Below are 26,895 nucleotides of genomic sequence, written 5' to 3'. Positions count from 1 at the left end.
ATGAGCCTAGATCCTCAAAGGATCAATGGGAGTTGGGTGCTTAAATACCTTTGAAGATCTGGACCATGGTGCTTCGCGTGTTCAAAGAGTTTTACAGACATAAACAAATTAATCCTCACCTCACCCCCATGCAGCAGGTAGATCAGGTAGTGTGTTATCCCTCTGTGCCGTCAATCCCCATCTGTAAAATGGGGATAATAATGCTCCCTTTCTCCCACTTTTTATCTTATTATCTCTTCAGGGCAGACACTGTCTCTTGCTATGTGTTTGTACAGGGCCTAGCACACTGAAGTCCTGACCTGGTTTGGGGGCCTCTAGACACTACCATAATGCCAATAAAATAATAACAACAATGCTGTTTTACAGATGGAGATGCTAAAACCAGAGATTACCAGGCTTGCTCGAAGCCATCTGACAAGCCTGGGACTAGTAACCAAGTCTCTCAACTCCCAATCCCATGCTTAATATGCTAGACTGTAGTGTAAACAGTTATGGCTTTTTATTCTGCATCGGTTGATTTTATGTTGGGGGACAGTTCAGCCATCCTTTATCATAAAACAGCATGGCCGCCTGCTAGCTCACACACAGATATAGCTGCTGGAGCATGCATAAAATCAGTACTATTGACTCTTCCATTAGAAAGCAGGCACGTATCACCCAAATAAAATAGTTAACATCCAGAACTTCTCAGCGAAGAACCTCATAACTACGTTGGAACACAATTCGAATTACACATCAAGCTGTCAGTCTTCCTTCTCAATATAACAACATCAAGAATGTCAACAACAAAATCGAGTACAGTCACTTTACATGTGGAAAGAAGCAATCCTCCCTCCGGGAGTGGTTTGTGCTAGCTTGGGCAATTTTCACTTTGTGTTTACTTAGGTCTACTTTTTATGCTGCTGCCCTTGAAACTCTCTCAGTAAACTGCTCATCTCAAACAGCTGATATTATAAAATCATTTAGCTACATTTTATGCTTCTTCAAAGCCTTCTTCATCACTCATTAATAGTGAATTCCATACCAGATAAGAAATGTAGAGTATGCCAAATTGGGCTGGTTAGCACTTTGTTCTGGGACCAAAGGAGACTGTATGGCATATAATGCTGCTTGCATTCACACAACACGCCAGTAACATGTACTTTCCTTATCCACAAAGTTTTAATTGCTATTGGTTTTACAATCTGCGATTTTATTGCACTCAGATATTACAGTGATGGGCAGCAGTATAAAAGCCTAAAATAGATAAAACAAGGACCAGGTAAATGATCCATGATTTGCCCAAAATATTTTTCATTTAAGGATCCTCTGGAATGCAAAAATTCTTTTAAAAAAGACCCCACTGGTAATGTGGGAAATACGTTTTTAAAAACCAAGTAAATGCAACACACATTGGTAAAGAGAGCTCATTTTGTTATGGTGGTGTGATCACAGAAGGTTTTGCTACCATACAATTTTTAATTAGGCCCTCAAAAAATTATTCTGCTTCACTTATGCGGAGTACAGTAAACAGCTATATAAAATGCATGAGGAATTAAGTAAATAGGCTTTGTTCATATGTGTTGACCTTTAGAAGACAAAGATAAGAGAATGACATTTCTGTTTCTCCTTGTATTTATCATGTAGCAAGTCAATGTTCCCTGATGAAATATACAGTGATTATGATTAAAAAATAAACTCAAGTGAAATTCTTCGCTTCACACTTCAACAGTCTTCCAGCCGTACAAATGCATTCATGCATGTATAGCTGTCATTTCCAATCCAGACAATTTTTAATAGCTTTAGTTATTCTGAGGTGCTGCCAGTTTGAGTGACAACCCTGATACCTGTAACTAAATGGTTAATCTGTTCACCATTGTGAATGTAATCAGTGGTCTGAGACAATAGAATTCCAGAGTTTTTGGAGTCTGAAATGAATGGTTTAGTAACATACATTATATATGTATATTATAACAGAGAGAAAATATATTTTAAAGATGACCAAAAATTGATTTTCTTTTTGCCAAAATGATATATTACATGTAAGATTTAAGGCCTTGGTCTGATGTCACTGTTCCATTATGGATTTTTTAGTATAATTGAATGGGACATTGAAGTTCCCTTATTCCAATCTCCATGAATGAATTTAGTGGTATTCTTGCCTTGAAAATGCTGTGACCATGACAGGAATCTTACCAAGTAAACCAAGACACGGTGCGCATTCCCAAAAGTGAGAGAAGAAAAAACAGCAACAGTAGAGGGTATGTAGTTAGTTTCCCCCTCTGTACATTTGGTGCATACGCTGCAGCTCTGCTCAGGCAGCTTTAATTTGCTGAGCTGGCAGCTCTGATGCACATTACCTGAGGGCTTATGCAACTTGGCCCATTACAAAGGTTACATTTTTCACTTGGATGAGCTATTTTATATCAATACATTTTTCTTCCGCATCAGACATTCAGGTCTTCGCTTTTTTCCACTCAACCTGTCAAACATACTAATTTTGACCATTGCAAGACACCCCCCCCCCCCATTTACCCAAATCTCACTCAATAACTGAACTTTCCATTTTTCTGACAGTATTTCATGGCCATAAGAATGGCAATACTGGGTCAGACTAATGGTCCATTTAGTCCAATATCCTGTCTTCCAACAGTAGCTGGTTGCAGATACTTCAGCGTGAATGACCAGAACAGGGCAATTTATCAAGTGCTCCATCCCCTGTCATCCAGTGCCAGCTTCTGGCAGTCATGTTTAGGGACACCCAGAGCATGGGGTTAGGTCCATGACCATTTTAGTTAATAGCTGTTGATGAACCTATCCTCCATGAACTTCTCATTCTTTTCTCCAGCCCAGTTATACTTTTGGCCTTCACAACATCCACTGGCAACAAGTTCCACAGGTTGACTGTGCGTTGTATGAAAAAGTACTTCCTTATGTTTGTTTTAAATTTGCTACATATTGATTTCATTGGGTGACCTCTGGTTCTTGTGTTATGTGAAAGCCTTTTTGACTGTCACTGCACACTGAGTGGATGTTTTCAGAGAACTATCCACAGAAGATCTCGTTCTTGAGTGGTAACAGCTAATTTGGACCCTGTCATTTTGTATGTATAGCTGGGATTATGTTTTTGAATGTGCATTACTGCACTTGTCATCATTCAATTTCATCTGCCATTTTGTTGCCCCGTCACCCAGTTTTGTGAGATCCGTTTGTAACTCTGCAGTCAGCTTTGGACAATTTACCTTGAGTAATTTTGTATCATCTGCAAATTTTGCCACCTCACTGCTCACCCCCTTTTCCAGATCATTTATGGATATGTTGAACAGCAGAGGTCCCAGTACAGATCCTTTGAAGACCCCATTATTTACCTCTCTCCATTGTGAAAACTGACAATGTATTACAACACCTAAAGTTATGTGTTTAGTTAATTGTTTTTAAACTGGCATTGCTAAGGTGAGTATAATCTAAATTTACATTCTAGAACAGGGGTGGGCAAACTTCTTGGCCCCAGGGCCACATCGGTGTTGCGAAACTGTATGGAGGGCCGGGTAGGGAAGGCTGTGCCACCCCAAAGGCCTGGCCCTCGTCCTCTATCCGCTCCTTCCCACTTCCTGCTCCCCTCAGAACCACTGACCCATCCAACTCTCCTTTTCCCTAGACCACCCCCTCCTGGGACCCTGGCCCCAACTGCCCGCCGGAACCTCACCCCCGTCCAATCCCTCCTGCTCCCTGTCCCCTGACTGCCCCAACCCCCATCCACACCCCTGCCCCCAGACAGGCCCCCCTGGGATTCCCACGCCTATCCAACACCCCTGTTCCCTGTCCCCTGACTGCCCCCTCGAACCTCTGCCCCATCCAACCGCCCCCTGCTCCCTGTCCCCTGACTGTCCCCTGGAACCCCCTGCCCCTTATCCAAACCCCCGCCCCTTACCATGCTGCTCAGAGCAGCAAAGCCCTGCGACCTGGCCAGAGCCAGCCATGCCACTGCCGTGCTGTCCGAGAGGAGTGGCGAGCCAGAGGGCTGGCATCACGTTGCGCTGAGGCTGCAGGGGAGGGGGGACAGCAGGGGAGGGGCCTGGGCTAGCCTCCCCAGCCAGGAGCTCAGGGGCTGGGCAGGATGGTCCCGTGGGCCGGCTGTGGCCCACAGGCCATAGTTTGCCCACCTCTGTTCCAGAAGGATACTATTATTTGATTGTTCCATTTTGATTAATGAATGACAAAGCACAATATGGTAGTAAAAGTAATAATGGTAATTACTCCAGCCAGCACAGGTTAGGCATTTTAGAACTCACTAATCAAAGAATTAAATTTAAACATGAGAGAAATAAAATTATGAAAGCACAGACCAGTCAAAAAACTAAAACAACAGTACTATAATCCTTAACAAACTTTGAAAGAATAACATTACAGAGAATATATGTGCATTGCGCATTTCAACAGGAAGTATCAAGAAGTAATAACAACAACAATAACACAAGTGTGTGTATTGGGGACTGAGTGTATGTGTTGGGGGAGTCAAAGAGAGTGCGTGTGGTGGGGGACTGTGTGAGAGAGAGAAAGACAGTGTATGTTGGGGGAGTGTGAGAGAGACAGAATGTATGTGTGTGTATGCATGTGTGTGAGAGAGACAAAGAGTGTGTGTTGGGGGGAGTGTGAGAGACTGCATGCTGTCACTTTAAGCATACCACTCACTGAAGGTTTGTTCAGTCCAGCAGCAGCAGCCCCCATTCCTGACCCAGAGGCAGCAGCAGGAGACTGGGTCCATGGGTGTGAAGGGGGATGGGGACACCCCGACATCAGTGCCCCACCCTGCACAGCAGACAGGAGGCTCCCAGGAGCAGCTTGGCCATAGGTGGCTCCAAGGTGTGGGGGGGAGCAGGAGCAGCGGTGGCTGCAAACGGTTGCAGAGCAGGAGTCGGGAGGCGGGACAGGACACCCCAGCTCCAGAGGTGCCCCGCTCAGCAAGGCGCACCCTGGGCGGTCATCCAGTCCACCCATCCCTGCCAAGTACACTATACTAACTGGATCACCCTTGTCCACATGCTTGTTGACTCCACCAGATAATTCCAATAGATTGGTGAGGCAGGATTTCCCTTTACAAAAGTCGTGTTGACTCTTCCCCAACATATCATGTTCATCTGTGTGTCTGATAATTCTATATGTTCAACCAACTTTCAACCAATTTGTCTGGTACTGAAGTTAAACTTATTGGCCTTTAATTGCCAGGGCTGCCTCTGGTCATCTGGTACAGAGGCTGACTTAAGTGAGGGAAGAGCATCTTCACAAGCAGGCTGGCTAACCTAGTGAGGAGGGCTTTAAACTAGGTTCACCAGGGGAAGGAGACCAAAGCCCTGAGGTAAGTGGGGAAATGGGATACCGGGAGGAAGCACAAGCAGGAGTGCATGAGAGGGGAGGGCTCCTGCCTCATACTGAGAAAGAGGGGTGATCAGCGGGTTATCTCAAGTGCCTATACACAAATGCACGAAGCCTGGGAAACAAGCAGGGAGAACTGGAAGTCCTGGCAAAGTCAAGGAATTATGATGTGATTGGAATAACAGAGACTTGGTGGGATAACTCACATGACTGGAGTACTGTCATGGATGGATCTAAGCTGTTCAGGAAGGACAGGCAGGGCAGAAAAGGTAGGGGAGTTGCACTGTATGTAAGAGAGCAGTATGACTGCTCAGAGCTCAAGTATGAAACTGCAGAAAAACCTGAGTGTCTCTGGATTAAGTTTAGAAGTGTGAGCAACAAGGGTGATGTCGTGGTGGGAGTCTACTATAGACCACCGGACCAAGGGGATGAGGTGGACGAGGCTTTCTTCCGGCAACTCGCAGAAGTTACTAGATCGCACGCCCTGGTTCTCATGGGAGACTTCAATCACCCTGATATCTGCTGGAGAGCAATACAGCGGTGCACAGACAATCCAGGAAGTTTTTGGAAAATGTAGGGGACAATTTCCTGGTGCAAGTGCTGGAGGAACCAACTAGGGGCAGAGCTCTTCTTGACCTGCTGCTCACAAACCGGGAAGAATTAGTAGGGGAAGCAAAAGTGGATGGGAACCTGGGAGGCAGTGACCATGAGAGGGTCGAGTTCAGGATCCTGACACAAGGAAGAAAGGAAAGCAGCAGAATACGGACCCTGGACTTCAGAAAAGCAGACTTTGACTCCCTCAGGGAACTGATGGGCAAGATCCCCTGGGAGAATAACATGAAGGGGAAAGGAGTCCAGGAGAGCTGGCTGTATTTTAAAGAATCCTTATTGAGGTTACAGGGACAAACCATCCCGATGTGTAGAAAGAATAGTAAATATGGCAGGTGACCAGCTTGGCTTAACAGTGAAATCCTTGCTGATCTTAAATACAAAAAAGAAGCTTACAAGAAGTGAAAGATTGGACAAATGACCAGGGATGAGTATAAAAATATTGCTCGGGCATTCAGGAATGAAATCAGGAGGGCCAAATCACACCTGGAGTTGCAGCTAGCAAGAGATGTTAAGAGTAACAAGAAGGGTTTCTTCAGGTATGTTAGCAACAAGAAGAAAGTCAAGGAAAGTGTGGGCCCCTTACTGAATGAGGGAGGCAACCTGGTGACAGAGGATGTGGAAAAAGCTAATGTACTCAATGCTTTTTTTGCCTCTGTCTTCACGAACAAGGTCAGCTCCCAGACTACTGCACTGGGCAGCACAGCATGGGGAGGAGGTGACCAGCCCTCTGTGGAGAAAGAAGTGGTTCGAGACTATTTGGAAAAGCTGAACGTGCACAAGTCCATGGGGCTGGATGTGCTGCATCCGAGAGTTATAAAAGGAGTTGGCGGATGTGATTGCAGAGCCACTGGCCATTATCTTTGAAAACTCATGGCGATCAGGGGAAGTCCCGGACGACTAGGAAAAGGCTTATGTAGTGCCCACCTTTAAAAAAGGGAAGAAGGAGGATCCTGGGAACTACAGGCCAGTCAGCCTCACCTCAGTTCCTGGAAAAATCATGGAGCAGGTCCTCAAGGAATCAATTCTGAAGCACTTAGAGGAGAGGAAAGTGATCAGGAACAGTCAGCATGGATTCACCAAGGGCAAGTCATGCCTGACTAATCTAATTGCCTTCTATGAAGAGATAACTGCTTCTGTGGATGAAGGGAAAGCAGTGGACATGTTGTTCCTTGACTTTAGCCAAGCTTTTGACACTGTCTCCCACAGTATTCTTGCCAGCAAGTTAAAGAAGTATGGGCTGGATGAATGGACTATAAGGTGGATAGAAAGCTGGCTAGATTGTCAGGCTCAACGGGTAGTGATCAAATGGCTCCATGTCTAGTTGGCAGCCGGTATCAAGTGGAGTGCCCCAAGGGTCCGTCCTCGGGCTGGTTTTGTTCAATATCTTCATAAATGATCTGGAGGATGGTGTGGAATGCACCCTCAGCAAGTTTGCAGATGACACTAAACTGGGAGGAGAGGTAGATACACTGGAGGGTAGGGATAGGATACAGAGGGACCTAGACAAATTGGAGGATTGGGCCAAAAGAAATTTGATGAGCTTCAACAAGGACAAGTGCAGAGTCCTGCACTTAGGACGGAAGAATCCAATGCACCGCTACAGACTAGGGACTGAATGGCTAGGCAGCAGTTCTGCAGAAAAGGACCTGGGGTAACAGTGGACGAGAAGCTGGATATGAGTGAACAGTGTGCCCTTGTTGCCAAGAAGGCCAATGGCATTTTGGGATGTATAAGTAGGGGCATTGCCAGCAGATCGAGGGACGTGATCATTCCCCTCTATTCGACACTGGTGAGGCCTCATCTGGAGTACTGTGTCCAGTTTTGGGCCCCACACTACAAGAAGGATGTGGAAAAACTGGAAAGAGTCCAGCGGAGGGCAACAAAAATGATTAGGGGACTGGAACACATGACTTATGAGGAGAGGCTGAGGGAACTGGGGATGTTTAGTCTACGGAGGAGAAGAATGAGGGGGGATTTGATAGCTGCTTTCAGCTACCTGAAAGGGGGTTCCAAAGAGGATGGATCTAGACTGTTCTCAGTGGTAGCTGATGACAGAACAAGGAGTAATGGTCTCAAGTTGCAGTGCGGGAGATTTAGGTTGGATATTAGGAAAAACTTTTTCACTAGCAGGGTGGTGAAACACTGGAATGCGTTACCTAGGGAGGTGGTGGAATCTCCTTCCTTAGAAGTTTTTAAGGTCAGGCTTGACAAAGCCCTGGCTGGGATGATTTAATTGGGTATGGGTCCTGCTTTTGAGCAGGGGGTTGGACTAGATGACCTCCTGAAGTCCCTTTCAACCCTGATATTCTATGATTCTATGATAGGTTACATACCATAATTAATAGTTTGGCAAATTCATATTAGAGTTCTTTCAGAAGGTAAATACATTGGTCCTGGTGACTTATTACTGTTTAATTTCTTGATTTGTTCCAAAACCTCCTCTATTAACACCTCAGTCTGGGACAGTGTCTCAGATTTGTCACCTAAAAGGACTCACTCAGGTGTGGGAATCTCCCTCGCATCCTGTGCAGTGAAGACCAATACAAAGAAAGAATTTAGCTTCTCACCAACGGCCTTATCATCCTTGAGTGCCCCTTTAGCACCTCAATCATCCAGTGGCCTCCACTGATGTTTGGCAGGCTTCCTGCGTTGAATGTCCTTCAAAATCTTTTTTGCTGTTATTTTTTGTGTCATTTGTTAGTTGCTCTTTAAATTATTTTTTGGCCATGAAGGAGTGCCCTTTGAGACTCCATTAAATGTAGGATCGCCAATAGTATTAATTGCTATGATGAAAATATACTGTATAAGTAGCAGGTTGGAAGAACTGAGTGTTTTTTCTATAATTCTTTTACATTAAGAATAAAGGCGCTTGCTTAGAAAGTGCTGTGTAGTAATCTGTAGGCAATACACCGCTCATAGTGCCTGGAGAGAACGCAAAGAGCAGGCACTGGCCTTTAGGCAGACTTTTGCTGAGGATTTGCTGAGGATATCACAGTGTAAGACAGGGAACTGTGCAGCTTTAAAACCCTTGATCAGAAGGGAATGGGCCAAGGGTTCCTCCCCAGAGACAGGTGATGGCTGGTCTTGACTGGGCACTCTTAAAGACTGGGACACCTGAGACTTGACTGAGCACTCTTGGAGTGGACCACGGAGGGGTGAATACAGGAGCAGTTACCCTGATACTGTGACATTGAGGTCCATCAAGATCTACCATGGAGCTATGTGAGCGTGATGAATGATTGCTACTCACAGCTCCCAAAAAAAGCAGGGAGGAAAAAAATAGGGCTAAATTCTGAGCTGTGTCTCCTGAAAGGTAAATTAAAGGAGGTGCAGCCTTTGGTAGCACTGGGGAGTCTGCTGTAACTGAAAGAAACTCCTGGACTTACTGTAACTTATACAGAAGGTGGTTCTGGCCCCACAGCAGCCTTGAATCTGGAGGTTGCAAATGTGGCTTAAAGCCAACTTTCCTTCCCTTTTCCCCAGGCTGCACCTCCCTTAGTTTACCTTTCATGAGGTGCAGTTCAGAATCTAGCCCAAGAATTGAAATGCCCAGATGATTAACTATTTCACAGCTGTACATTTGAGCAGAGACTTCCAGCGAAGTGCTTATCCCATAATCTCAGCCTGCTTCCCACACCTGTCGTTGGTGCTACAAAAATATCAGTGGCATATAAAAACCGCGGCACTGTCAGGACAGCATATAGCAAAATAAACAACCCAGGGGCTAAAGGACCAATAGTATTACTTTCATATTTAATTCATTACATGAAGCTGTCACAGACTTCCCAGTCTGCTGTGCCAGATAGGCACAGACTCTGGGGACCTTGCCACAGGAGATACAGCCAGCTTGCTGCAGAGAGTCTTGGGCTAAAAGGCCTATATTTGTGGGTTCATGCTCTAGAAATATGGGCTCTCAGAACAAATGCACAGTCAGTGAACACTGACAGACTTTAAAAACACTAGGGTATTTTTTCAACTAGAAAACAACCCTTTACATATGCTAAAACCCAAACACATTCTGCCTCAGCTTAATCTCTAGCTGCTCCTACATCCTGGCTTCCTCCTTTTATTTCCCCGGTACCATATTTCCCCGGGATGCCTGGTACTCAAAAGATGAAATAGCTTAAACAGTCACAAGAGGGAGCAATACTAAAAGCAAACATACAGGAATAATAAAGGCATAATAGGTACAGAGGTTACCTTTGATTTAGAGAGTAAACCCTACGTTTGAATAGTGATTTTGGAAAGCTACTTGAGAAACTTGATAGATCTTTAATAGGGCTTAATTAACATCAGCCACTGTAGGGTGCCTAAAGTTGATTTTATAAAAGGGGAAAGACACTTTTCATATCTTGGGTTATCACCTTGTCCTTGTGGGAGGCACCCCTAGTCACTGCTGTTCCTTGTAAACAGGGCTCACCTTTCCCTCTTCATTTTTGCATCAGGTGTAATGAAAGATTAGGGTGGCTCAAATATAACAGAAACTGTTGATGTTCCCAACGTGAGTTGATAAAAGCAATATTTGTCTTAGGTGAACCCACAGGGCCCATCACTACAGTAACTCTCTTCTTTCACCGAACACTTCCAAACCTGAGAGATGTACTCTGGGTTGTTTTGGTAGCTGCAGTTTTAGTAATTCTAATCTTCTCTCATTGGCTATTTGCAAAGAGAGAAGCATTCCCTGACAATGGGTAGGCTGGGACTCATTCTCCTCTGTCTCTCTCCAGCTTTCTAAAATTTCCCTTTGGTCACTGTCACCTACTTTGTTTCCAGAGTTGCCAACCCTCCTGGTTTTGCCGGGAGCTTCCCGGAATCAGGCTCTCTCTCCCAGAGGCTACTGAATCGAAACCAGGCAATTTTAGATGCTAAAAGTCTGGCGGCGCAGCAGGGCTAAAGGCAGATTACTTACTCCCGGAAGCGACCAGCACATCCCTGTGGCTCCTAGGGTAAGTGCAGGGGGTCTCTGCACGCTGGCCCTGCTCCGAGTGCTGATTCCACGGCTCCCATTGGGAACTGCAGCCAATGGGAGCTGCGGGGGCAGTGCTTGCAGGCAGGGGCAGCATACAGAGACCCCCTAGCCCCCCCCCCCGCCCAGGAGCCACTGACAGAGGGATGTGTCAGTCACTTCTGGGAGCCACCTGAGGTAAGCGCCGCCCGGCCGGAGCCTGCACCCCTCACCTCCTGCACCCCAGCCCAGAGCCCGCAACGCTCATCCCCTCCTGCACCCAAACTTCCTCCTAGAGCCCACACCGTGCACCCTCTCCTGCACTCCAATCCCAAGCCCCAGCCTAGAGCCTGCACCCAAACTCCCTCCCAGAGTCTGCACCCCTCACCCCCTCCTACACCCCAAACCCCTGTCCTAGCCTGGTGAAAGTGAGTGGGGGGGGGGAGAGCAAGCAATGGAGGGAAAGGGGGTGGAATGAGTGGGGCTGGGGGCATGGGGAGAGGGCAGGGGTGTGGCCTTGGGGCAAGGGTGTTTGGGTTTGTGGGATTACAATTGGCAACCCTATTTGTTTCTGAGGGTCATGAATGGAGGACAGCACCAGTGTAACTGAAGTCAACTGACTGAGGACCTTAAAGACTAGAGGGTCACACACTTTGTGGCTTCCTTGCACCCACGAGGGGCTCCTTCTATCGCTCCACTCCCCCCACAAGCTCCCTCTGTGCCACCCTCCTGTAACGATCTTGGGGTTCGTTAAACAAACCAAATGAATGAGAAAGGAATAAAAACTTTTAATAAAACGGTGTGGAGAGTTTCTATGGTGAACTGCTGCACACAGCCACCCAGTGTTCCCCACCCCTGCCAGGGCACAGCTCTAACTTCCTATGTTCACAATACTGTCCCTTATGAGGGAGCATCTCTAAATTATAATCTTCTATCAACATATCTCTACACCTCCCCTCTCCCTCTATTTAAGGGATTCCCTGCATCTCTTCACCTCTTCTCTCATGCCAGAGGCTCTGCATGCCCCCATATCTTCTTCCCTCCATACAATTGCCTCCCGTTCTCCCCCCACATGAGGGGGACTGTATGCCCCCATGTTGCCTATTCTCCCCCCACTTCCTTCCCCCCTACAGGGTCCCATTCTTCTCCATTGCCAGAGGTTCTGTTTCCCCAAATTCCCCTCTTCCCCACCATGGCAGAGGTTCTGTGTGCCCCCCATTGTCCCTTCTCCCCATACCGGGGTCCCTCATCCTCACCTCCATTATGCCAGAGGCTGTGTGTACCCCCATTCCCCTCTCTGCTAAATGCCAGGGTCTGTGTGTGTCCCCCATGACTTCCTCCCCCCATATGGGGGAATATGGGACCCTGGTATGGAGAAAGTAAGAGAATAGGGGGCCATGGGGGAACACAGATCCTGGCATGTCTCCCATTCTCCCTTCCTCCACGCCAGAGGGTCTGTGTGTCCTCCATGCCCACCTATTTCCCCCCATGTCCTCCCTTCCCACCGTGCCAGTGTCTCCCATTCACACCCCTGCCCCTCAATCCGAGATTCCTTATATTCACCCATTCCTACTCCCTGTCCCCATATGTTGTGCAAATAGAAAAAGACATAACCACCTTCTATGGGGGTGCACAAGGGGATACAAAGCCACATCACCTTAGATGTTACTTCAAGAGGTACAATCTCTCCCTCAGTTTCCTGGGATGCAGGGGAGGAAACACCCTGCGCCGTCCTTTGGGATAGTGCACCCTGCTTCTTTAAGCATTTCAGGCTAGCTCTGTGGGCCAGTTCAGGGAAGACAGAGCCAATGACTCAGTGACAGTATTTGCTTCAGTCACTGCTATTCAGCTGAAGTAAGGGCTGCAGAATTAGACCTTAAGTGGCTAGGTAAGTGACATACAGGAAGACAGATATATATAGATTAGCAATGACTCCTGAGTATGTCTGGAGCAGGAGTAACTTGACAGAGGAGGATGAGGATGACTCAGTATTGATGGATAAGAGAAGAGCCCTGCTTTTTAAATGCATGTTAGCTAATTAACATTTCATGTCATGTACAGCTAAAGTGCAGTACTATTCCTTTGACACACCATTTTTTTTAATGTTAACTACTATGCTGCTGACTTTATAATGAATTGTCTGACAGGTTACTTAAAGTGAGATTATTCAGCCATTAAAATTCTTTGGGTCTCCACACAATAGTACAGCTGATTAAAACAGGATTGTTTATCCTCAGATTTGACATCTACTATTACCTACATCTTTAATTGTATCATTTAACCCTCTAAATCTCCTTCCCCAGCAGAATGATTGAATAGGAGCTCTTCTTTGTACATTTATGGCAAGAATCCTTTCCCCACAAAACCACAATATGAGCTGACGTGTTTTAAACCTGATCCACATATGCATGTAAATCTATAGAGTGTCACAGGTATGAACTAGCTTCCCCCGCTTCTAATTACATACCTGAAGCATTCTGTCAAAGCAAGTAGTCACTTGCCTTCTGCACAGTGATCATATCAGAGTAATATCACATCAGTTAGTTATTTTTATTTTCATTGTAATCCACATTGATCAAAAAACAACAGACAATGCTGATTCCTAAAATGTAAAATCTTTGCCTAGTAGTGCTCAGAATTGTGTACAGATATTTTAAGTGGCTATTGATCATTTAGCAAATGTGCTACAGTGGCTTCAGATCCAAACTGAGATATAGATAGATATTAGACGTAGATAGAGAGATAAAGATATAAGTTGGGCTGGTAGCATTACCTGTTATTAAGGTTTCCTGACACTTCCCATACATCACAGCCTTAGTTGAGCTCTCTCTACTGAGCACTCAACTGGCTGCTGTGTTTGGGTCCACGCTGGGCCCATGTACTTTTAAGATTCCCCGCATCTGGGTAGGCTACATCCCTTAATGGAAGTGGGACCCCCCAGGATTAGTGCTGATTGCCCAGCCTCCCAAGTTGCATAAACACATCCATTCCCACAGCTCCAACCTTGTGGGCACTCAGGATTATAGCTGACCTCCCCACATGATAGTGGAAGGTCATAGAATTCCTTTTGCAAAGTCTGCATGCTAACACAATTGCTCTTTACTTTCGACAGCACAAGAGACACGCAGATCCAGGCAAAACCGTAACACATTTGCCCACCTTTCCTTATTTCAGTTTTCTCACCATGCTGGAGAGTTCTTTGGCTTAGGTCAGAGTCCTCTGGGATGTCCAGCACCCTCCTGCTGCACTCATAGGCGATGGGTATCATAGGCTGGGGTAGGCTGTGCCTCCCCAGACAGCTAGACATGGCTCTGCTCATTCTCCGCCCTAGACTCCCCGCTCCTACTTCCCACTTCACATAGCTGGAGTCCAGTCTCCCTGTGGGGTGGCCCCGGCTCAGGCTACGCCACCTGCCCTCCCGGTGCTCTGGGGCTCGGGAGAGCTAGCCCGGGGTGGGAGCCAGTGGCTACACTGGGGAGGAAGGGGGGTCTGGTGGGAGGCACAGAAGGAGTGGGCTGGGGGCTAGCCTCCCCCAGCCTGCGGTTCACGTGCCATTCACAGCCTTGCTTTCTGCTTCTGGTCTCTTCTCTCTAAACTGGTTGGTGAAAGAGTTCTCATTTTATATGACTGCAGTTTACGCTGTTATGTGACACCCTCAGGTGTTCAAACTACCTGACTAGATGATCCATTGCCTAGTTACTAGCTCACCTGGGGGAACCAGCTGTCTTGGTGTGTCCACCATATTTCTCCAAAGGTGAATCTGAATAGAAGACTATCAAGATTTAACATCCCTCTATTGTTAGCCTTGTGTCACCACCCTTTGGAATTTCCTTGTAAGATGGAGATAAAACAGACTGCAGAGAGGGCAGACTACAATCAAAATGGAATTTATATTTTGTTAAAGATATATACAGAGTTCATAACCTCACACAGAATTCATTAATTGCACAGTGTCAGATTCCCCAAATCATCACACTATTATTAGACCTGTTTTTAGTTGCTTATAACTTTTGCCAAACTGTAACAGTTTGGGCTGAAATTTTCCATAGCAGGGGTCTGTCAGGCTGACCTCTTTTGGAAAATTTCATGAGGGAAAGAAAGCGTAGTCATTTCCGAGAACAAGGCTAGAGAAAAATGCATTGTTTTGCCCATGTGAAACAATTCAGGTGGCCTTTTATTTTAAAAGCTCTAAAGCCCCAATTATTTGGAGCAGGGATTGAGATGTGGCAAAGACATGACTTTTACCATCACTGGGAAAATCCACCCAAATTTGGCCAAGTTATAAGCCTCTGAAAAAACCATAGTTTGCAAGTGCTCAGTGGATACTTCTCAGATTTTAGCTAAATTTGTGGAAGGATGACTCTAGTCTGGGGGTGAGTAGGTCTTTCCTTGCAACTGGACTGTGCTGGGTCTGGATCCAGGCACCTGAACTGAGAGCAGGGAGCCTGTTTCCTTTGTTTTCAATACCCCCCTGGCTGGGCCAAGGCAGCATGAAGGAGGAAGCTGTCTGATTCAAATGGAGAGAGGACAAGAGCTGCATCTGCAGGGCACAGGGAAGGTGGAATAGATTGAGACAAGGAGCCTGGTATGTCAGGAGACTGGGACTAGGGGCTGGTGAGGGGGGAGAGGGAAACTGGGACTGGGAGTCAGGGGTGGAGACTGGGACAAGGGACTGAGGGGCAAGGGGGATGGACACTGAAATTGGTCAAGAAGCTTTTGAAAGCAGATTGGGAGTAGGAGCCAGTGGGGATGGGGAATATGGGGAGGCAGGGGAACAAGGGAACTGGAGGCCCAGGCAACCTTAATTCTGGCATTTCCTAAATTTTGAGTGCTTGACTTTGTAATATCAAAGTTCTTTTTAACATATTGTGTGTGTGTGTGTATTGTGCAAGATCCTCAGCTAATGTAAACGGGCATAACTCCATTGGCTCCAACAGAGCTGCAGCACCAGAGGACCCAGCCCTTTAATTACTAACAGACCCTCAAATTCTTAATTTTTTCATACAAATTAACAAAAATCCTCACTTTAAATTGTGCTTATATTTTTAAAAGTTCTACAATTTTGTTTAACTACACTAATGTTTGTGATATATTGCCACGCTGCGTGGTGTAGTTTTAAAAATCTGTTCAGCAGCACTGTTAAAAGAAAGTGTAACTTTAACAAAAATCTTATATAGCTGGAACCCTGAAAGTGACTGATGAAATGACAGATTTGTAATAAATATAGTTTAAATTTAAATATATTATAAGATGTGACCCAAATGTAATGCTGGTTGTATCTAGAGTCAAAACACTACTATACAGCCCCACTCTGAATTTCTAGTGCAGCTCATTTACAACAGGGAGACCTCAGGCTTTGTGAGGAAAGTCTACCAGCAAATCCAGCTCTCCTGGAGAGTGGCACTTCTGGACTGATGTGATGCTTGAAATGACCCATATTCATACTGCTCAAGGGGCAATACATCAAATTATACCTCCAAAGGAATCACTTGTTAAGGAGAGGCAGCCAGATCCTATTCTTAGTGATTTTAGCAAGAGCAAATGTCTGCTTTATCAATTGTTTAACATTGGAGATTGCCCTTTGAAACTGAAATGAAAAGTTATCAACCATATAGGTTAAAAAATATCATGGAAGTTAAAAAAAAAAGAGCAATTTAAGTATTACTTCAGCTAGAAATGAGTAACCAACAACAGTACGTAAAACCAGCTTGTATGTGACAGTGATTGTCAGTCTGACTGACAATTGTCTCTGATATTTTAATGGATACTTTGCCAACCTCATTTTCAGTAGTTCTGAAAGAGCAGTGACTTTTAAAACTATTTAGTCTGCCTTTTAGAAAAAGATAATTATAATCCAACATATCATACCAAGCCAATGTCTGTAAGATTTGGAATTATCCTAACCTAGATTCCCTATGCTAATAAAATCCTGTTTGGTGCTCTCTTGGCATGAAGCCAGCTCCGAGTTTCTGTTGAGAAAACATTTGTGTGAAAGTGCAACTTCCAAATTCCTTCTGTACAATGCTTGATTTCTCCTTCTTCTTTGACTAGCACAAGAATTCCATTTTACTTTTCATACAGATGATTTTGTTTTCACCACTACATATCAGTTCCAAATCTTTAATGTCAAAACTTAACAGAAACAACAGCACGTAACACAAAAAAACTTTTCCAGAGGCAAAAAACAATAGCTGATAATTAAGGAAGTCCTATTATAACTTGGCACAGTATCCAGTGTTTCAGAGACTTTTTAAAGGGCCTTCCTTTAGTGCAGCTGCATAATTTGCGTGTACATTATTTGCACATGCAAATGAAGGTTATAAAACATTGATTTCATATTTAAGCATATATGGTGTCCAAAACTCACCAGTTGTAAGAGTTTTTTCTTTCCTACCACTACACACACACACTTACGCCCATACATGCTTGTGTAGAAACATATCAGTGAAAGCTTCCCTCGTTCAGCTTGCCTACTCTGTTTTGAGTATTGTTATAGCCTGTTGGTTCCAGGATATTAGAGACAAGGTGGGTAAGGTACTATCTTTTATTGGACCAACTTTTGTTGGTGAGTGTCATAAATATAAAGGGAAGGGTAAACACCTTTAAAATCCCTCCTGGCCAGAGGAAAAATCCTCTCACCTGTAAAGAAGTTAAGAAGCTAGGATTCTTAAGGAGAGTGAGTTTGTGTGTGTATGGGGGTGGGGGGGATGTGAGAAAACCTTGATCTATGCAGGAAATAGCCCGACTTGATTATGTAAAGAGTTGTCACTTTGGATGGGCTAGCACCAGCAGGAGAGTGAATTTGTGTGGGGGGGTGGAGGGTGAGAAAACCTGGATTTGTGCTGGAAATGGCCCACCTGTTGATCACTTTAGATAAGCTATTACCAGCAGGACAGTGGGGTGGGAGGAGGTATTGTTTCATGATTTCTGTGTGTATATAAAGTCTGCTGCAGTTTCCACGGTAAACATCTGATGAAGTGAGCTGTAGCTCACGAAAGCTCATGCTCAAATAAATTGGTTAGTCTCTAAGGTGCCACAAGTACTCCTTTTCTTTTTGCGAATACAGACTAACACGGCTGTTCCTCTGAAACCTTAAAAAACCTAGGATTCTAGCTAAGAAGTTAAGAAGCTAGGGTTAAGAAGCTACGATAACCTCGCTGGCACCTGCCCAAAATGACCAATGAGGAGACAAGATACTTTCAAAAGCTGGGAGGAGGGAGAAAAACAAAGGGTGTCTGTGTGATGCTTTTGCTGGGGACAGAACAGGAATGGAGTCTTAGAATTTAGTAAGTAATCTAGCTAGATATGTGTTAGATTATGATTTCTTTAAATGGCTGAGAAATTAAGCTGTGCTGAATAGAATGGATATTCCTGTCTGTGTGTCTTTTTGTAACTTAAGGTTTTGCCTAGAGGGATTCTCTATGTTTTGAATTTACCTGTAAATACCCTGTAAGGTATTTACCATCCTGATTTTACAGAGGTGATTCTTTTTTACTTCTATTAAAATCCTTCTTTTCAGAAACTGAATGCTTTTTCATTGTTCTTAAGATCCAAGGGTTTGGGTCTGTGGTCACCTATGCAAATTGGTGAGGATTTTTACCAAACCTTCCCCAGGAAGTGGGGTGCAAGGGTTGGGAGAATTTTTGGGGGAAAGACGTTTCCAAACAACGCTTTCCTAATAAAAATAAACCCAGATAAACGTTTGGTGGTGGAAGTCCAAGGGCAAAGGGTAAAATAGTTTGTACCTTGGGGAAGTTTTAACCTAAGCTGGTAAAAGTAAGCTTAGGAGGTTTTCATGCAGGTCTCCACATCTGTACCCTAGAGTTCAGAGTGGGGAAGGAACCTTGACAATAAGCAAGACAAGCTTTTGAGCCACAGTTAGCGCATATTATAAGGGACCATTCAAAGTACAGTGTGCTAACTACTTAAGCTAAACAATCTTTTCCACCTTGCATTTTGCTGTGATGCTGGGAGTTCCTTTCCTGGGCCTGAAGAAGAGCTCTGTGTAAGCTCAACAGCTTGTCTCTCTCACCAACAGGAGTCTCTGTGATACAAAATTGAGCCAAATGGTCTGACTGCATTTGAAAGGCCTGGGGACTCCTGGCTCCCACTTCTCAAGTCCTTTCAGTATACTCTCAGATTCCCTAACCCCATGAGAGGCAGAGGATAACAGTACCGACGGCCTAACGTCTCACCTTGGGGCTTGGTGAACCTATCCTGCCTGGCTGGTATACCAGAGTCTAGCATCTCCTTGTAGGTGTGGGGGAGATCAGTGAGTGGGTGATCTTCTTGAGGACAGTTACCCTGATGCTTTTCAGAGTCCCTCTTGGGAGCTGTAGAGCTACTATGCTCTCTCCCAGAGCTGCCCAGCAACTGTCTGGAACTTCCTGCTTTTAAAGCCTTAGTCCGCCCTTGACATGATTGATAGGCCCAGAGGGCAGGACCATGGCAACTTTTAACCCCTTCGTCACCAGTGCAGGGTTTATACACTTCATCACACCTCAGCAGCTGAAAGTAGCAGTGAAGACACAGCAGCACCGACCCCTGCATGAACTGTACAAGCCTGCCTGGACCCCTGGGTACATACTCATGTTGCTAGCTCACGATAGGGTCCATGCCACCATGTCTTCACTGGTACCTTTAGCCATGCCAGTTAGATTAAAGCTCACACAGGTATGCATACACAAGCTGCAATCTAACCTTTGATTGCAATATAGACCTAATTTAGGCCTAAAATTTGGTGATATAGCAATTCCACTAGGCGAGTTGTGGGTGACACAGCTTATAGCAACAAAACAGTGTTTTTGCCAATTTAGCTTATATCAGTTTGGTGAGCAAAATAAGCTATAATGGCAAAAACTTTTATGGTGGTATAACTTCATCTATAGTTATACCACAACTGGGACTGGTAAGTATCCGAGTCTGTGTTTGTTTGCTTGCTGAGGAAGTATCCGAGCGTGTGTTTGCTGGGGGGGCAGTGTGAGAGCCTGAGTGAGTGTCTGATTGGCTGCTAGCCTGCAGGGGGCGGGCAGTACGGTGTCTGTTTGTTTGCGACAGGGAAGCCTGGCTGTTTAAAAATAGCCAGAGCTTCGCAAACCAGCTGAGCGGCGGAGAACCAGCTGAGCAGCGGGGACAGCAGAGCAGCACACAGCAGGAGTTTGCCTGGGAGTTCGCCTGGAGGGAGCCCAGTGAGGCTTACGTCTTGCAAACTGCTCTGAGGAAGCTCATAGTAGGAAGGTGATATGGAAGGGGGGGGTTCAGCTGTTGTGACCTGCACTGGATGTGCCATGTTTGTCTTTCTTCCACAGGACAGAAGCGACTTTTTCTGTACAAAGTGCAAGCTGGTCTCCATATTGGAAGAGAAGATTGAAGGTCTGGAGCAACAGATAACAACCCTGCGTTGCATACGGGAAACTGAGGATTTCCTGGACGAAACTCAGGATAGGCTTCTAGGGGCACAAAGCTCTACAGATATAGAGCAGGTTGCACAGAGGAGCCAAGAGACCAGTGAAGAAGCTTGGCAACATGTGACCTCCAGAAGAGGTAAGCGGAATGTCCGGGTTCCAGTAACACAGACACAGGTAACTAACCGCTTTCATGTTCTCTCCACAGGTATCGTTGCGGAGAGTGGACCAGATGATATGTCTGGGGCGAGAAAGCAGAAGGAGACTCCGCTGGTTGGAAGGCATGAGATGTGCTGTCCTGAGGTTGGGGGTTCCACGACCACCACCCCCAAGAGGAGAAGTCGGGTGGTGGTGGTCGGGGACTCTCTCCTCTGGGGGACTGAGTCATCTATCTGCCGCCCTGACCGGGAAAACCGAGAAGTCTGCTGCTTGCCAGGGGCTAAGATTCGTGATGTGACGGAGAGACTGCCGAGACTCATCAAGCCCTCAGATCGCTACCCCTTCCTGCTTCTCCACGTGGGCACCCATGATACTGCCAAGAATGACCTTGAGCGGATCACTGCGGACTATGTGGCTCTAGGAAGAAGAATAAAGGAGTTGGAGGCGCAAGTGGTGTTCTCGTCCATCCTCCCCGTGGAAGGAAAAGGCCTAGGTAGGGAGCGTCGAATCGTGGAAGTCAACGAATGGCTACGCAGATGGTGTCGGAGAGAAGGCTTTGGTTTCTTTGACCATGGGATGGTGTTCCATGAAGGAGGAGTGCTGGGTAGAGACGGGCTCCATCTTACGAAGAGAGGGAAGAGCATCTTTGCCAGCAGGCTGGCTAACCTAGTGAGGAGGACTTTAAACTAGGTTCACCGGGGGAAGGAGACCAAAGCCCTGAGGTAAGTGGGAAAGCGGGATACCGGGAGGAAGCACAGGCAGGAATGTCTGTGAGGGGAGGGCTCCTGCCTCATACTGGCAATGAGGGGCGATCAACAGGTTATCTCAAGTGCTTATATACAAATGCACAAAGCCTTGGAAACAAGCAGGGAGAACTGGAGGTCCTGGTGATGTCAAGGAACTATGACGTGATCGGAATAACAGAGACTTGGTGGGATAACTCATATGACTGGAGTACTGTCATGGATGGTTATAAACTGTTCAGGAAGGACAGGCAGGGCAGAAAAGGTGGGGGAGTAGCACTGTATGTAAGGGAGCAGTATGACTGCTCAGAGCTCCGGTACGAAACTGCAGAAAAACCTGAGTGTCTCTGGATTAAGTTTAGAAGTGTGTGCAACAAGAGTGATGTAGTGGTGGGAGTCTGCTATAGACCACCGGACCAGGGGGATGAGGTGGATGAGGCTTTCTTCCGGCAGCTCACGGAAGCTACTAGATCGCATGCCCTGATTCTCATGGGTGACTTTAATTTTCCTGATATCTGCTGGGAGAGCAATACAGCGGTGCATAGACAATCCAGGAAGTTTTTGGAAAGCGTAGGGGACAATTTCCTGGCGCAAGTGCTAGAGGAGCCAACTAGGGGGGGTGCTTTTCTTGACCTGCTGCTCACAAACCGGGTAGAATTAGTGGGGGAAGCAAAAGTGGATGGGAATCTGGGAGGCAGTGACCATGAGTTGGTTGAGTTCAGGATCCTGACGCAGGGAACAAAGGTAAGCAGCAGGATACGGACCCTGGACTTCAGGAAAGCAGACTTCGACTCCCTCAGGGAACGGATGGCCAGGATCCCCTGGGGGACTAACTTGAAGGGGAAAGGAGTCCAGGAGAGCTGGCTGTATTTCAAGGAATCCCTGTTGAGGTTACAGGGACAAACCATCCCGATGAGTCGAAAGAATAGTAAATATGGCAGGCGACCAACTTGGCTTAATGGTGAAATCCTAGCAGATCTTAAACATAAAAAAGAAGCTTACAAGAAGTGGAAGGTTGGACATATGACCAGGGAAGAGTATAAAAATATTGCTCGGGCATGTAGGAATGTTATCAGGAGGGCCAAATCGCACCTGGAGCTGCAGCTAGCCAGAGATGTCAAGAGTAACAAGAAGGGTTTCTTCAGGTATGTTGGCAACAAGAAGAAAGCCAAGGAATGTGTGGGCCCCTTACTGAATGAGGGAGGCAACCTAGTGACAGAGGATGTGGAAAAAGCTAATGTACTCAATGCTTTTTTTGCCTCTGTCTTCACTAACAAGGTCAGCTCCCAGACTGCTGCGCTGGGCATCACAAAATGCGGAAGAGATGGCCAGCCCTCTGTGGAGATAGAGGCGGTTAGGGACTATTTAGAAAAGCTGGACGTGCACAAGTCCATGGGGCCGGACGAGTTGCATCCGAGAGTGCTGAAGGAATTGGCGGCTGTGATTGCAGAGCCACTGGCCATTATCTTTGAAAACTCGTGGCGAACCGGGGAAGTCCCGGATGACTGGAAAAAGGCTAATGTAGTGCCAATCTTTAAAAAAGGGAAGAAGGAAGATCCTGGGAACTACAGGCCAGTCAGCCTCACCTCAGTCCCTGGAAAAATCATGGAGCAGGTCCTCAAAGAATCAATCCTGAAGCACTTGCATGAGAGGAAAGTGATCAGGAACAGCCAGCATGGATTCACCAAGGGAAGGTCATGCCTGACTAATCTAATCGCCTTTTATGATGAGATTACTGGTTCTGTGGATGAAGGGAAAGCAGTGGATGTATTGTTTCTTGACTTTAGCAAAGCTTTTGACACGGTCTCCCATAGTATTCTTGTCAGCAAGTTAAGGAAGTATGGGCTGGATGAATGCACTACAAGGTGGGTAGAAAGCTGGCTAAATTGTCGGGCTCAACGGGTAGTGATCAATGGCTCCATGTCTAGTTGGCAGCCGGTATCAAGTGGAGTGCCCCAAGGGTCGGTCCTGGGGCCGGTTTTATTCAATATCTTCATAAATGATCTGGAGGATGGTGTGGATTGCACTCTCAGCAAATTTGCGGATGATACTAAACTGGGAGGAGTGGTAGATACGCTGGAGGGGAGGGATAGGATACAGAAGGACCTAGACCAATTGGAAGATTGGGCCAAAAGGAATCTGATGAGGTTCAATAAGGATAAGTGCAGGGTCCTGCACTTAGGACGGAAGAACCCAATGCACAGCTACAGACTAGGGACCGAATGGCTAGGCAGCAGTTCTGCAGAAAAGGACCTAGGGGTGACAGTGGACGAGAAGCTGGATATGAGTCAGCAGTGTGCCCTTGTTGCCAAGAAGGCCAATGGCATTTTGGGATGTATAACTAGGGGCATAGCGAGCAGATCGAGGGACGTGATCGTTCCCCTCTATTCGACATTGGTGAGGCCTCATCTGGAGTACTGTGTCCAGTTTTGGGCCCCACACTTCAAGAAGGATGTGGATAAATTGGAGAGAGTCCAGCGAAGGGCAACAAAAATGATTAGGGGACTGGAACACATGAGTTATGAGGAGAGGCTGAGGGAGCTGGGATTGTTTAGCCTGCAGAAGAGAAGAATGAGGGGGGATTTGATAGCTGCTTTCAACTACCTGAAAGGGGGTTCCAAAGAGGATGGCTCTAGACTGTTCTCAATGGTAGCAGATGACAGAACGAGGAGTAATGGTCTCAAGTTGCAGTGGGGGAGGTTTAGATTGGATATTAGGAAAAACTTTTTCACTAAGAGGGTGGTGAAACACTGGAATGCGTTACCTAGGGAGGTGGTAGAATCTCCTTCCTTAGAGGTTTTTAAGGTCAGGCTTGACAAAGCCCTGGCTGGGATGATTTAGTTGGTGTTGGTCCTGCTTCGAGTAGGGGGTTGGACTAGATGACCTTCTGGGGTCCCTTCCAACCCTGATATTCTATGATTCTATGATTCTATACCACAGCTTTTGCTGGTATAGAAATGTTGCAAAACAAAACAAAACCAACAACAACAAAAAATAACCACCACACTCCTAACTGACACTGCTTGGGTTCGTTCACAGAATGTCCCCTTGCCCAGTTATTTTCAAGATGCAGGTGTGGAGACCTGGCAGAGGCAGTATTTCCAATCTGTGGCCCTCTCCTAAATTTAATGGGAGACTAGAGAGCCTACCACGCTCTGATTGTATTGACTGGGACTCCACTTGGTGTGCACTGAGAGGCTGATGGAAGAGTGAGAATTGTGGGAAAGAATTTCCCCCATCCACATAATCTAATGCTCCTCCACTTCACCTTTTAGTCTCTTATTTTTGCCCAGCCACTCAATATTCCCCGTCTTCATATTTTCCATTGGTCTTTGCAGCCTTTTTCTTCCTTCTCCTCCATGTCACTCTCTCTGGCTGTTTGTAGCGCTGTCTGTTAGCTGGGCAACAAATCCCGTAATAACTTTGGCCTTATTCTCTGAAGGGGAAATGTTCAGATGAAGCTGAAACACTAAATTGAATTAATGCTCCTTCTGAGAATGAGATCAGCTAACTAAACTTACACAGTTCATAGCCCGCACTTGTGACAGGCTTTAGTACTCCAGCCAGTGTTTTCATCCACCAACTTGATCTCTTTCAAAACTGATGCCTAGGGGTCTTTTTGCTCTCCTTGTACAAATGCTTGGATTGGGTTATTCAAAGAAAAGTCTGCCTAGAGGGCATCCCAAGCAATACATTTATACTGTGACTATCGGAATAACCCAGAAATATACCCTGATTAAAAAGTATTTATTAATTCTATGTATTTAATTTTAAAAAAGCCCAAACACAAGTTAGTGACAAAAATAAAATTAAATAGAACTCAGCTCTTACAAACTCTCCTCCCACACCCAACTGCATCAAATCCCACCTGCCAGAGCAGCCCACATAGATAGATGCACCTTGCAGTCTGCCCTGAGGGTCAAGGGACCAGAGTTATTTTGGGCCAGGGTGGGGACCTTGTTCCAGAACTGAGGGCCCCTCATGGAGAATGCTTTATCGCCAGACAACTCTCTTTTAAATCCACGGAGACTCAGTCCAAGGGCTTCTGCTGACTGCAACTGTGGCAGGATGGCATGGGGAGAGAGAGAGGCAGTCTCTCAAGTAGTAAGGTCCCAAGCCTTGCATTCTTGGTTACAAAATCAAAATGACCAATGAAGCTAAAAGGCCAAATTCTGCTCTCAGTTACACCAGTAAAAATCAGGATGAACTCTACTGAAGTCAGTGAAGCTACTTTGGATTTACACTGATGTAAATGAATGCTGGGAAGGCCCAGTACCCTGCTGGAGCTCCCCTTCTGATGACACAACTTTGCACCACCCTTTAATCAGGTCTGTGTGCCTTCATGTCTGTTACTTTCCTTTGATTGCCACAGGCGCTTATCTACTCTGGGTTTTCTGTACCAGTGCAGCTAAACCAAAGTATTTGCACCATGGTTGCAACCCCCTTGGGTAGATGCATTGTACAGGTGTAAAAAATGACGCGCTCGAAATGAAAGTAAGGTGCAGCAGTTAAAATTACTATTTACACCGATGCCCCATTTGGGGAAGGTGGAGGGTTGTTTGAACAATAAAGTTTCAGATCAAGAGTTGAAAAAGGAACTTGGGTGGCTCGGAAGTGAGTCTATGGCTGGCAGAATGGGATTATTGCTGGTAGTTCTTTCTCAGCAAATTCAGCTTCAACCAGGAAATAATACTGGACAGCTCTCACTGTTGTGAGAAAGCTGAGCTCAACAGGAACTAGCTCTCTCTGGCTGATATTATAGGGTGATGGTGTGTGAGTGATGTCAGTCAGGGTTTGCACTTGCATAGATAACACAGTATAACGTATTTCTGCATTGAAGTGTCACTGCCATCGGATGTCCTGCTGCTTAATGTGTTTCCTTAGGAACAAAATGTAGGCAGTTGGGTTAGTTTCCCATCACTGTGCATAGAAATAAAATATCATACATACACATAAGGTTCAAGGGTTGTATTAATCTAAAACAAAAGCTCTTTCCTGATCATTTCCTGTTGAGTGTTTGCCTAAATATCCTGACCTAAAGGCAGAGAAGAATGCAAGTTGTTACCAAACCAGGGAAATTACAGAGGACAAAGGGTGAAATTCACCCCTGTGTAGAGGGACAGAGCAAGGCCCAACTCAGAATGATTTTATCCACTCAGTAAACAGCAAATTGCTCACTGAGAAAAATGAGTCCATTTCCAGATCAACCAAGCTATGGAGTACTCAGAAGAGTACAATGTAGGACATTGTATACAACGATGCATTCTATACTTTCGGCCAAACATCTCTTTCCATCAGTGTTCTTATCAACAGCACCACACAAAATGGCAATAGACTCAAAAGTACAGTTAGTGATACTACTGAAGTGTGGTTTAGTGCTCTGATTATGAGACTGGGAGCCTACCTACACTGACTCCTTCTATGACCATGGGCAACTCACCTAATTTTTTCTGGTTTGGCTTCATCCTCGGTAAAATGGAGCTAATAATAATTACCTACCTCTCAGAGGTATTGTGAGGCTTAAATGGGAAGGAACCTGATCCTGCACCTGACCCCCAAAACTCTTAATGAAGTCAATGGGAGACATGGGTGCTCAAATACAGTAGAACCTCAGAGTTACGAACAACCAGAGTTATGAACAGACCAGTCAACCACACACCTCATTTGGAACCGGAAGTAC

The sequence above is a fragment of the Lepidochelys kempii genome, chromosome 1, assembly GCF_965140265.1.
Source record: "Lepidochelys kempii isolate rLepKem1 chromosome 1, rLepKem1.hap2, whole genome shotgun sequence".
In the NCBI taxonomy this organism is placed as follows: domain Eukaryota; kingdom Metazoa; phylum Chordata; order Testudines; family Cheloniidae; genus Lepidochelys; species Lepidochelys kempii.
This window is presented reverse-complemented; position numbering follows the sequence as displayed.